General features: G+C 31.6%; 1 protein-coding gene across 6 annotated transcripts in view; it reads left to right on the forward strand.

Moving 5' to 3' along the window:
- The first annotated feature begins 1,305 nt into the window (after positions 1–1,305).
- LOC125067552 (chaoptin) overlaps positions 1,306–14,735 on the forward strand; it is an 80,166-nt gene continuing 66,736 nt past the window's right edge. For 4 of the 6 annotated variants that reach the window (XM_047676213.1, XM_047676218.1, XM_047676217.1 and 1 more), the window contains exons 1-2: positions 9,656–9,796; positions 9,883–10,016. The gene's annotated coding sequence lies outside the window, so the exon portion shown is untranslated. Of the gene's footprint in view, positions 1,360–9,655; positions 9,797–9,869; positions 10,017–14,735 lie in introns of those variants that run through there. The other 2 variants (XM_047676214.1, XM_047676215.1) reach the window with 2 other exon arrangements.

Consider the following 14,735-nt stretch of genomic DNA (forward strand, 5'->3'; position numbering starts at 1 on the left):
TGTGTAAGTTTATGGTAATAACGCTTACTTGCTTTATAAAGAACTTAAGCTCTCTCTCATGTCCTATCATATTTGACGTCTCATTGGAATATGAGTTAGGAAATATACACACATCAAATAATTTTGTGCAAAAACTTGAGCCCCATGTATATATTTAGGAGTCTAGTTGGCTAATCTGTTAAAAATGGACGCCGCGACTGAAAAGGTCTGGGGGACGTATTATTCATATAAAATATGAGGTCCTATTCAGTTTGTGTACTCTTCTGTAAAGTAAACAAACGTTATATACGTTTTTCAGTTACAATAGCGATGGATGTACAATCTTCTAATAAATATTTACACAACGTCTAAATTACCATCATAAGTCTCATGTTTTCCGTAATAGTTTTGTCAGCATTCGCCAGGAAATCCTTGATTGGAAATTTATCTTTCCCTACATTGACATAAGTAACGATGTCACAGTATGACATATAAACATGCTTTACATTATATATATTTGCAAATCGAAATATATTTGAGGTTAAAACTGTCGTAGCTTTGTTTTGATTTGTTTTTTTTTTATGGCATTGTTTGGCGGACGAGCATATGGGCCACCTGATGGTAAGTGGTCACCACCGCCCATAGACAAAGGCGCTGTAAGAAATATTAACCATTCCTTACATCACCTATGCGCCACCAACCTTGGGAACTAAGATGTTATGTCCCTTGTGCCTGTGATTACACTGGCTCACTCACCCTTCTAACCGGAACACGACAATACAGTGTACTGTTATTTGGCGGTAGAATAAATTAATATTAATGTATTTTTTCCATTTTTGTTATATCTGATACTTTTAATTTATTTGCCTTGTGTCTGTTTTTGTTATATCTGATAGTTTTAATTTTAGTGGCTTGTGTCTGCTAGTTAAACGCAAAATCATATGAGAATGTTCGAAATTTTGCAAAGGAAGATTTATAGATTCCATTCATGAAAATAAGTTCATACGTTTTTAATTACGATTTAAATTAGACAAATAAAACATGCATTCACACATTCATAAAATATTCTGCTGATATGTTTTCAACATTATATACAAAATACCTATATAAGGTACTATAAAAAAAAAATTAAACCAGATTATTGAGGCTTAAATCTTTGCCGCAATGACTGCAATGGTTAATCTCATTCGACGATATGCGTCAGAATGCTTATTTTAACACATATTAAGTCAATTATTCTATCTGCGCATATTACTTATATATTACAGTACATATATGTGGCTTCAGATAACTCGATTTGCAAGCGTTCCACTGAACATAACCTTGTAAGGTTTCCCTGGAGCGAAGACGTGGAATTCATATGGGTATCATGTTTGAACGGTGAGACTGACAAGTTATTATAATTTTATATATGTAAAATATAATTAATTATATTTTTCGATGAACTGTAATGTATGTTTAACTTGCCATTACAATTTTCGTTCTAAAATAATGTAAGTTTCCAATATGTTAAATTTTATTATGAGAAAAATAAAATATATTTATAATATTAATAGTGTGTATTTGGTACATAAATTCGGAAACCGCGAAACTTGATCATAGCATCGCATAGTTTACGTTTGAAGTTTAGTTAGCAGGCAGTTCAGTTTAGGAGCAGTTCCTGAATATAAATAATGTATAGTAGTTTATATATAATATAAGCCGTAACTTAAAAGCGTAATAATAACCTTGCGCAGCTGAAAAGAGTAGAAAAAATAGTGGCCAAGGGTTGGCAGTTACACGCACACATTAGTCAAGTAGTGTGTGACAGTTACGATTGACGAGTGTCAAGCGTAGCCATCACCCATACAAAAATAATAAAGTTGGCTCGTTATATGTAGCTATATAAAAAAATTAAGGTATATTCGTATAATATTTTCTAGAGATTTTTGTCAATTGGAAAATACCTTTAACTGTGTAATAATTAGGAATATTATTCAATAATTCCAAAACTGAACAAAAAACAAGCATATGTTCCGCTGTTGGTCAACTATTCTTCTCTTCTTGAGATATGAAACGTGTTCCGTTCTTTTTAATCGTTACTTTACCATATTTACTTGTAATATTTAACTTCCAAGATTTAGCACATTTTATAATAAACTTCGCATAAAGTTTGAATCTCATAAAGATTTTAACGTTTACCCGCATTCTATTATAAAAGTTACATTGGGCGATAAAACGTGGATAAATCTTGTGAAATGAAAAATATGCTTAAACACATATAAGTTTATATTATTGATTGTTATAGTAAATAGTTTATTTGTTTGAACGAACTAAACACATGACATATCACCTTAAATTGAAAATATATTTTGGTGATAGATAGCCCGTTAATTGAGGAAATATAGTCTATGTAACATAACGCTGTGACTGAAATCGCGTGGAGCAACTGAAGCTATAGCTGAAGAGTTTGTTTTTTTTTTATTTAAACGCGATATCAGTCAGATTTGAAGATTTTTTTTTGCGTTAGACAGCCCGTTTTTTGAGAAAAAGTATAAACTATAACACATTTTATTTTAACTTTAGACGTAAGGGAAATAAAGTATGATCGTACTCAATACAACTTTCAAACTTAAACTTCAACTTGGAAGTTTCGGACGATGAACGTGTTTTATAAACTGTCTGTAACTGTAACCGTGTTGCCTTGCACTTTGTAACTACTAATCGTATTTAAACTTTATACTATTATTTTGATTATTATTAATAAAATAAAGATTACTTAGCATCCATTTATTGGACTCAACATTACTATCGATTAAGCACGTGCTTTTACTAAAATATTCTGTGACTAAAAAAACCTTTGTAAACAAAAACTAAAGTAAAATTGGTGTTGCCGGATCTTTGGACTGATTGGGCCATTTGACATAAGTAGTTACCACTGCCCATAGACATTGGTAGCGTAAGATATATTAATCACACTACCAAACTTGGGAATTAAGGTTATATGTCCTTTGTGCCTGTAGTTACACTGGCTCAGGGATTCTTTAAGCCGGAACACAACAATACTAAGTATTGCTGTTTGGCAGACTTGCATTTGGCAGGTTTGAATATATGCTGAGACTACGATCAAATTTAATTAATTAATTAATTAAACAAATACACTCTAATTATCTTTTCTTATTAATCTTTAACTTTTTAAGGGTGATATATGTCCTTATTACATATTGGTAATATAATAATATTAGCTACCTAGCTAATCTGTGAAACCGCTATAAAAGGCACTATAACTCCTTATAATAACTCCTTCGTAGATTGCTTGCTTGTCTGTCTGCGCAAGCGAAGACGAACTCTTCTCAAATTTCCCTTACTCACAAAGTTTAATGAGAAAGCAAAATAAACGGTATTACGATCTTTCTAACTACTGAGAAAAATGTATTCAATTTATTCGATTTGAATACTACCGACGTTTTTTTATTGATACATCATCTATCGTCAATTTATTTAATAGATATTCTGTGGTTAACGATGCAGATTTTGCAATTAGTGTCATTACTTAGTTATAATATATATTTTAACATTGTCAGGTGATCTTTTTACGTATGAAACAATTTAAAACTTCATTTATTACTCTAATAATAGTGACTTTATTATATAATATCTAATAAATTGTCAAAAAATATTTAGGTTAGCAAATATTTACGTTACTTCTCTCGTTTTGGGGATGGTAATATTCGATTCTCACTTCGATTCCGGCGGGCATTCTCAAGTGACGTTATAGCGCACAAATGTGTGCGCAAACATAAGTGCATCTATTCCCGCATTCCAAAACCTTCAACAAATTAAAATATCAAAAATGAAAAAGTATTACTTTACATAGCACTGCTAGCATAGTCTATCTTCAGAGGAAATTTATTCAAGTAGACATTTTTCCACTCACCAATCCGGATTTCGCGATACTTGTGTGGTTAAATTTTATTTGAGACGTTCAAGATTCCTCACTTACCTAATATCTGCATCTATTCCCGCATCCCAAAAACCGATGGGATATAAAATCCGACGCTCCCGGAAAAACATCAAACTCAATAAACGTGTTTTTCGAATAGTAAATACTTTCATATTCCGACTTAATACTGAGAGTTTTTTTAAGGGCATGTTATGCAGAGGAATGAGGACCATCTTGTGAATAAGGACTTGAGCATGGACGTGGATGAATATATAGGAAGGCGACGACTAAAGAAACGATGGATGGATTTTGGGAATGACGATATGGCTGGAAAAAATGTTACTTGTGAGATGACCCCAAATAAAATTGGGATAAGGGATGATGATGTAATTTTTTTAAAGTTACGACCCTGAATATGAACCCGGAAGAACCTTGAGATCTATGACTTTATGAACTAGTTACTAGACCAACGTTATCTACATTAAAAGGTCAAAAGTCCAGTATTCAATATTAAATCCAAAATAGCAAAATAAATCAGAATCAGAATTTATATAATTCAAAACAAATCTCAACCAAGCAACTTTGAATAAACTACGTTATTTAGTTTACAAGATCGTATTGTGACCAGTACCAAAACGATATGTAAAATTTCAGCTCGATCGAATGAATGGAACTGAATGGAACTGATTTCAAATTCAGTTGCAAGATTTCAACCAGACACTGACAATTGAAGTTAAATAAAAGCTTTTAAAAAGGCATTCATATGGTAAAGTGAATTTTTAAGTTTTAGTTGACGGACAGGATGCTGACGCGAGATTATTTACATACGCAATCCAATATTTTGTTTATTTCACTAATTATTATAATATTTAATTTTGTTTATTTCAATATTATTGTTATTATTATTAACATCCCAATAAGTAACCGTAACTACTTCAACAAAGATGCTTCTATGATTGTTTCCACTTTTGTTTATCACCACGTCATCTAATTTAAAAAGCTTGTTAAATTCTAGTTTAGTAAATATAAAAATAAAATAATATAAACGTCCCATGGTTGGGAAAAGCCAGATCTCCACTGAAGAAGAGGGTTTACAGCTTATTCCAAGATGCTGTTTCAGAGCGGGTTCGGGGGGAAATAGTTTAAATTTAGTTACGAGCTTTGACACACACGTGCAACAACATACATAGATGAAACATTTGAAAACTTGTTCATTAGAATTTAATCCAATTAGTGTATTTAGGTTGAGGTTTATTCTAAGAGAGCGCCGTCTTTACGCTTATACGCTGCTGAAATTTAGCCCTTTCCAATATCGGAAATCTGTCAGTTGTATTTAAAGCCTCTACTTAAGTATCACGGAGTCCCACCTTCAAAATTCAATTAAATATTCTACGATTGTTCAGCTGAGAAAACAAGATAAATAATACTCAGGCAATTAAATTCATTATTTTTAAACGAATGATCTAGTGAAGTAAAATGAACGGTCCCAATTCATTGTGTTTTTGGTCAATAAAATGAAATTTATTATACGTACGACAATTTGTTTATTATAAGCATTAAAAATATTGCTTTACTGGACGGAAGATATATCTAGCAGTGATAACAATGGACTGATGATTATGAACATTTCAAATAAAAAACGTATGGATTATTTTTAAGCTTTTCCGGCAATGTTTTTTTTAGCATTAGCAGCCCGTAAATGTCCCACTGCTGGGATAAAGGCCTGCTCTCCTTTGAGGAGAAGGTTTGGAGCATATTCCACCACGCTGCTCCAATGCGGGTTGGCGGAATACACATGTGGCAGAATTTCGTTGAAATTAGACACATACAGGTTTTTCCGGCAATACTAGGTAAAATTTATAGATTGAATATGAGTTGTTTTTGATGAATAAAATGTTTGAAACTAAATTAAATATAAGCAAATAAGTTTCAAATTCGCTTTAAAATAAATAAGGGTAGTGTCATTAACTATGACTATGTAACTAAATATGGTTTTTAATGGTTAACTTCAACAATTTAAAATGTCAAAAATGAAAAAGTATTAATTTACATAGCCCCGTTAGCGTAGTCTATCTTCAGAGTAAATTTATTCAAGTAGAGATTGTTCTACTCACTAATCAGTCCAAGATTACTTACTAAGAAAGATCCACATGCTCTATCAACTGCCTCATCTTTCATTCAAATATCATGACATTACATGTTATAATTGGTCTTTAGCTAATGCTCAGAATTTTTCGACGTCCTAATTGGATGAAATAACTATTTATGTTTAAGAGGTGAATTATTATACAATGCTGTCTCTTCGTCTTTCAGATGTCAAACCAATGACATCAGAAAGAGATCAGTGCTTATTTGAGCACTGTTAAACAACCTAAGTATTCAAGTAGTTGTTTTATACGAGTAAAAGCATTCGCCTAATTTTCATGCGGGATTAATATTAATTGTACTTAATCAACCCAACTCTGATAATAATTGTTGGAAAAGATTAATTATAGGACAATAACTGGTTTTGAATTTACATTCCAAATCTGTGGTAGCATTAAATTAATTGAAGCTTCTAAAATGATTCTAACGGGATTTTAGAAGTCTTATATATTTTTTTTTACATTAACAGCCTGTAAATTTCCTACTGTTGGGCTAAGGCTTCCTTTCCCCTTGGGGAGAAGGTTTGGAGCATATTCCATCACGCTGCTCTAATGCAGCTTAATGGAATACACATGTTGCAGAATTTAGTTGAAATTAGACACATGCAGGTTTTCTCACGATGTTTTCCTCCACCGCCGAGCACGAGATGAATAATAAACACAAATTAAGCACATGAAAATTCAGTGGTGCTTGCCTGGGTTTGAACCCGCAATCATCGGTTAAGATGCACGCGTTCTAACAACTGGGCCATCTCAGCTCTTATATATCTATATAAGTCTTATATATATATATATTTAAAAGAGAATTTGTGATAGAATGTTTATTCGAAATTCGTCAAAAAATATATATTTTTTGTGTCCACACGGACTAGACATCAGATTTATTTAAATTTCTAGATTTATTTAAATATCTATTAATTAAAATAATGTATGAATATTATTCTATTCAAGTTAACAATCAAATGTTATTTTTAACGTTTGGCGCTGACGTTATACAGGGCTGGTAGTTTTGATTAAATTAAACTTTTGCTAAGGCTTCTATTGTTTGCATTGCAAATTTTCTTTATCATGGAAATTGAAATAAAGCTAAGACTTGGAAAACTGCCTTTTCTTAGGAGAGGAGCGAGAAGTTAGTTTTGTTTGTAATTTTTCGACCTAACGATGCGTAATAAGGTTAGCCATTATCTCAATTTAAAAGTCGGGTCGTTGAATAAATATTATTATTATAACTGTGATTTCCTATTCATTCTAATTTCGAATGAAGATAATTTTATTTTATTGTCGGAACAAATCACTCTAGTACCGACTGCATATACTCGTATATAAACCACTTATATAATTTCATCATATACTCTACCGCAAAGAAGTAATACCTACTGTTGCTCCCAAGGCTCCCAAGGTAAAGAATTGTTAAAATTTCTTACGATGCCAACCAATGTCAATGGTCTATGGTGAGTATATTTATTTTTATTATATATTATATATTTTTATTATATATTATATACATTTATAAATAATCATTGTAACCGATGTCGTGCCAAACGACCTGTTTCAGTGACCAGTCAGTCTAAGCATTGTATTCATCACTGCTGCTTTGAAAAAATGGCGTTTATATATGAGTTGTTTTTTTTTATGTCATTGGTTGGCGAACGAGCATATGGGCCACCTGATGGTAAGTGGTCACCACCGCCCATAGACAAAGGCGCTGTAAGAAATATCAACTATTCCTTACATCACCTATGCGCCACCAACCTTGGGAACTAAGATGTTATGTCCCTTGTGTCTGTGATTACATTGGCTCACTCACCCTTCCAACCGGAACACAATAATAAAGAGTACTGTTATTTGGCGGTAGAATTTCTGATGAGTGGGTGGTACCTACCCAGACGGGCTTGCACAAAGCCCTATCACCAAGTAAGAGTTGTGTGTGTAATATCAGTTTTATATTTAACATTCCCAAATAACACGAGTATGCGATAAGCTTTATGTAATAAAACATACAATAAATAAATATACTCTAATATTATACTATGTATCCATCATAAAACAATTACCAATATAAATACCAATTTACTGGGTGGTAACGCTCTGTGCGAGCCCTTTTGGGTGGGTATCACCCACTCTACCGCCAAATAGTAATACTTAGTATTATTGTGTTCCGGTTTGAAGGCTGAGTGAGCCAGCGTATCTTCAGACACAAGCGATATAACAGCAGGATGGTGGTGTATTGGCGATGTAAAAAGTGGTTAATAATTCTTACAGGGCCAATTTCTATGGGGCTGGTGACCAGTTACAATCAGGTGGCTCGTCCACCTACCTATGTATAATACAAAAATAAAATAAAAATATTAATAGTATTTTTGTCGTGAAGCCGAAATTATAAATAATAATACAGACAAACATCCTTATATCAGTTTATATATTTATATATTGGTGATAAAATTATTTTGCTTAGAGATATAACAATTAGTTTTTGCCTATGTCAGAGCAAATGTCCGAGCAAATAAAACGGTAAACAGCCACATTTTTATACCCTCGCTTCACTATCCGCATTGCTTCATTTTATTTCATGTATTGTAATTGAAACGTACGAAAAATATTCAAGCGTTCGAAAACTTTGCTTAGAGAGACAAGCTTGTGATTTAAAAATAAACAATTGCATACATTCAAATAAAAAATAAAATTGTTATTTTTTTTTTAAATAATAATACCACGTTAAAATAAATAATTCCACATTTTTTATTTTTTTTTTTAAATACTAACGGTTGCCTTTAATATTGATATAATAAAAGCGCTCCTTAAATATGATAGGTCAATAAAAATTAATAGAAAAATATCTACCGACCAACAGAAACCATTCATCAATGAATCAGTCAACAAAATGTTGACTTAGTGCTTTCTACGCCGTAAGGCCCGAACTCGAATGACATTCCACATCGCGTATTCCAGCTATGGCACACAGTGTCTCATTTCGAACTTGAGTGCAATAATTGCGATCCAACGCTACGAGACGGTAACACAGTGAATTGCGAGGCTGTCGAGTGGGGGAGGGAGGGTGTCGCCAGGCTCCAGGGCCGTAGCTTACATAACGCTGAGAAAAGCGGATGTACAACCCCGGCGATTCGTTGTCTCTTTCGCACTTTGTTAGGGCGCATGCTGTATGGATGAGAATTTTCCAATATTTTATGGATCTTAATACTATAAATGGTAATAAGTGTATAGCATTACGTGAATGTAAAAAAAATATAAATATATTATCAGCTTCGTAATACCGAATAACAATATACGAATAGAAAAGGCATGTTCTAACAATAATCTCATACTCATACGCACTCATTGTGCTATTTCGCCAACACAATAATTTAACTAGAACTAAAAACGAGATTTGATTCTGTGACATTTCCAATTTTCCATGATCATAACATTTCTATTAACAGCATAACGATTTAAATCACTTCGACACTAAAGTTTAAAATAACTCCGTCAGCCCACGTTCGTTGTAGCCTCGCAAATTGCATAAGTCACTATCTGACACATGTCGAGTCGCAATTACGTCAATTAACGAACGATCGAACGGTAGGTGGAAAAGCAGTCTCAGTATGCACGCGGGCTTACCTCGCCCCGCACATGCCGACCGCGCTGACATTTACGTAGTGAGCCTCGTGCCGTCGCCTAGACGCACGTCTGAGCCCGCCTTTATAAACCATTCGAAAATCGAATGCTCTTTAATTTTTTTTGTGACACAGTTAAGGTGTATATCAAAGAAGGTTTTATATTCGAATCAGTGCAGTCGTTTTTTATTATTTTTTTTTTATTTTAAAAAGTGAATGTTTCAAGGGCCGTTTTCCCGGGATTGCTATAGCAACGAATGACGTCAAGTTCAGGGGCGGTTGGTGCATTTTGGTTCAATAATCACCCTTCGAGCTGCTTTGTTCCCCGGTCCTCAGTTTTGTTTACATTTTGGATCTGAGGTTTGTGTAATTTTGGTATCCGTTAATAATTTAAGACAAACTTTTTTAATCACCTAGTTAATAGTTTTTATTGCAGTTTTATTAATTTCGAAGCACATAAAAAAAACAATACACGTACGTTCTTATTTTGAAAATTTATGACCGATTTTTAAATATAATTACGAAAAAATATTTATCTGTATTCCAAAGAGATTTTATTCCACACGTATATTTTTTAAAACCTTCAAAATATACCTGCGTCACTCAATAGAGGTTGTATAGCTCTAGCGACTGCATTATTGATATCAAAATCAGTTCCATTAGTGCGCTGCATACGACAATACTCAATATGACAATAGAACGCAATTATAATGCGACTTGTAGATTTTGATACACTATAATTTATAAAAATTACTACTTTTTGGTTTTGCTCGTTAGGTAATATATTACTTACGTGTAGTGTATTTGATTAGAGATGACGAATGAAAATTATTCCGTTGAAAAAAACTGTGAATTTTTTTAAACGTTTTTGTTGCTATCTAAATCCTGCTATAATAAATGAGAGGCTTCATGATGCTTTTCTATTCAAATTTTAATTTTCCCTTAAAAATTGGTTATGATAATTTCACAATTTTGTATCGAATGTGTCTCAAAGCGTAGATATTTTTTTTTTTTAAATAACCGACGTTACAAATTTATATATACTTTTATTATATATATAATAAAAGTAAATTAGTAATGTAGGTTATTTTTATAAATAATAATAATGAATTTTACAGTCTATCCATACATAAATATTCAAAGGGTTTAGTTTGAGTCAGTATTGCACACACAATGGTAATACAACACTTAAAGAAGAACACGTTTAACAAAGTAGCAAACAAACACATAAACAAGTATAACTAGTTAGTTAAAGAAGAACAAGGACATCGAAGACAATGAATCATCCTAGAATTACATCCCGTACTATATTAACAATACAATCTGAACTCGATTTGAATATGAATACATATGATACTACCCACAAATTTGTATTGAAGCAGCGTGGAATTATCTCCAAACCTACTCTCTCCAAGAGGAAAGGCATCTTTTAAATAATCAATGTGATAAATATCCCAATCGGACTTACTATAAAAAGGTCTCAATTGTTCTAAAAACTGCTTGATATCTATGAATTATGCCAGAAAATAAGATATTACGCTTCTAAACTACGTAGTCATAACACACTCAATATCACAAATTAGATATATCCCGTCTAAAGTAAGGGAACTTAAATCACAGTTTTTGGAATTTAAAGTCGTTATTGTTCATTTATGTTCTGTTCTATATTGTCTATTTAACAAACATTCTAATTTTACATTACATTAAATTTGCTATGGAGCAAGCTTGAACCCCAAGAAAGGACACAGGCTACCTTTTCATAACGTGAAACAACCTAAAACGCGACGGCCCCTGAACGCGAGCAAAGCCGCGGGCGACTATTAGTTGTCAATATGTCTCATACGTTTCCGAAATCTGTCAGTAATCCTTCATTGATATCGAACTCTATCCAGACAATTTCTTAGTCATTCCTAAAATCCAGAACGTTGATTTTAATATGACATCCCATAGTCTTTGACACGTGGTCACGTAAGTCAAACATATAAACATACTGATAAATATTTAAGAACTGGAAGAGAACATACTGGCAGTCAAACTTCTAAAATCATAACGTTCGATTTAGCTTAAACGTCGTTTGGTGAAGATACACGGATTCAAAAACGATTCTGACTGCTATAGACGTATCCAATCCACTCTCGGCACAATACTTGCTCTTAATTAAAGGGGGGAAATGACAGTTAACAATGGTTTAAAAGTAAATGATATTATAAATTACTTTATATATTGATATATATATTTTAATTATGTTTCGTTCTTGATTCTATTTTCAATTCTACTTAAGGTACACAAAATATAACGGACGTATCTTCCTTGTTTTGATATCAAACGGACATAAATGTGTTTTTTTTTTATTATTTGAAGTGTATTTCTTTTCGTATCATGTTGAAATTTAATGCAACGAAATATGTTAAGTTCGGTTGAACCTTTTGTTTATTTTTTTATCTTTAAGCTCGCACTATTTAGGTACTAGTATGTAAGAAAACTCCTTTCTATAGATTAAGTTACTTTAATTATTTATTATAAGTCACACTTAACCGTTAATTCATTAATTTCTCATTTATATTTATATTTGTGATCCGCTATAAAACACCCGCCATTTTTATTTTTCTCCGATCTATATTTTGTAAAAAAGCCCGCCAAAACGTATTTACCCTTTTTCCACAGATAATAAAATTTTAAGTTAAGTCATAAGTTGATTAACAAAACCTTTGATTTCAGTAAGTAGACATTATTAATAATTAATATTCTCAATTATAATCATTTGCTTGCATAAATAAAATTAAAAAAAAAAATGTCTCTGACTAAAAGTGACTCCATTGTGACATATTAGTTGATTTATATATGTATTAGTAATACTAAATATGATTTTACACAATAAAAATAATCATATAGTAGGTAAGTGACGAAGAACAATATCGCATAATTTTGTTAATAATTTAGAAAAAATTTGCTTTTCTTTTAATATATTTTACAATATCAATAAATAAAATAAATTAAAAAACATAAATGATTAATTTTAGTAAAGGTAATTATAAAAAATAATATAATATGTTAATAAAAATTCCACTTTTAAATTTTTTTATATCGAAAGAAAAATAAAAAAAAAAACATTGATACTGACTCCCATACATTTTATAATTAAACATTCCTTGAAATACATCACACATGTGACATAATTAAATCCTTTATAATATGAAATATATATAATATACAAATAATATTACGGGCTGTTTTTATCTTCTTGTTATATCTAATGGCTATTAATGACTCATATACCTGATTTAATTAGCGTACATTAAATTTATTCATAGGTAATAACTTTATTAATAAACAATACAGTCATACCACACACACATATTTATCCACATACCAACCAATAATGTTAATACATTTTTGTTTTCAACTTAGTAACAGGTAACAGCGTAAATAAGAATTTTAAAGTTCGTTAATTTTACTTTTAAAAATAATTATTAAAACAATAAAAATATATTCAGGAGTTTTTTTATTTAATAATATTTGTCAAAAATAATTCAAAATTAATTGCCTTAAAAAAATATTTGATAGTTTTTTATTTGTAATACCTAAAATTTATAAACCATAATACTAAAATTAATTAAGAATTTAAAAATATAATGTTAAGGTTTATTTGTGACGGGAAATTTAATATCTGTTAGTAGCTAGGCACATATATACCGTTCTCATTTTATAATAGTTCAGTTGCTATAACATAGGTAGTGTTATAGCAACTGAACCGAACACATCATTAAGGAAAATATTTTATACACTACAAAGATACAAACGTATCGCATATAACAAGACTTTTATTATGAACATTTTCGTATCTGCAACATTTTTAAAGACTAAAAGAATTTCCATACATTTCGTAACATTATTAGCACCGATACTTAGTCTCTATTTGACTTACTTATTTTGCTAAACGAAAATGAACTTTAACGTCATTGAAATAAGATGTTTTCGGTCGTTCTTATGCATTAGAGATTTGGCCGAGGCCTCATTGCGTAACAAAATGTTGACATCGCAATCACCGATGGTGCGTGTATGGTGGGAGCGGTTTTACTATATGTTTTCGTAGTAAACTCGTTTCACTTTGGAGTCATAGAGCTATAAAAGGATAGATGAAATCATAAGTATAATTCTTCATATGAACGGCAAATGTATGAATAGAAACGTAAAGAATTATTAATATGAAATAAATAAATAAATAAATATCGTTTTATTAAAACCTATTTGGTTGACAAAGGTTTAAAAAAAAGAGCAAATAGTGTGGCGATGTTGCCAAGATTCAAGTTTTGAATATCGATAGTATTTTTTTCGACAAGATTTTTCATCAAAACCAAAACCAGCGCAGTTACATGTATATTGTTATTTAGTCGTTCAACTGGACGCTACTTTTTAAATCGTATTTGCTTCGATATATTTATTAATGTACATATATATTTTAGATATTTAAACATAAAACAATCTCACACCCTGTCTGTCTGTATACAAGCAAATTGACAGTATAACCGGCTACTTAATGTGTTTTTAATTATAAATCTAAAGAACCGTCATTAAGATGCTTGTTTAATTGTGAATTATTATTTTACAACAAATTAAATTACCATTAACATCATCATTATTCATTGAGCCCATTGTAGTCAACTTCAGGATGAAGGCCTCTCCCAAGGTGCCTAGAAGCTCCCGATTCCCCTTCTAAGTACACTTGGGTCTCATTACCTTCTGGTCATAACAAAATAGGACAATATTTAATGCTACGTTTGAGACTCAAAATATTGACAAACGTGATGTCATTATGCTAAGTCGTTAACATCGATTGCCATACTTACGTTCCATTTTTATTTAAAAACGAATGTTACTAATATTATACATGTGAAAGTTTGAATGGATGAATGTTTGTGACTCAATCACGTCAGAACGGCTAAACGGAATCGAGGGAATTTTGGCACAGAAATAGGTTATAGTTTGAAATAACACATAGGTAACTTATTATCACTAGCACCCGGAAACACCCCGCCCCCTTCACACGAGAACGAAGCCACGTGCAGAAACTAGTGTGAT

Source organism: Vanessa atalanta, chromosome 11 (assembly GCF_905147765.1).
Source record: "Vanessa atalanta chromosome 11, ilVanAtal1.2, whole genome shotgun sequence".
Taxonomy (NCBI): domain Eukaryota; kingdom Metazoa; phylum Arthropoda; class Insecta; order Lepidoptera; family Nymphalidae; genus Vanessa; species Vanessa atalanta.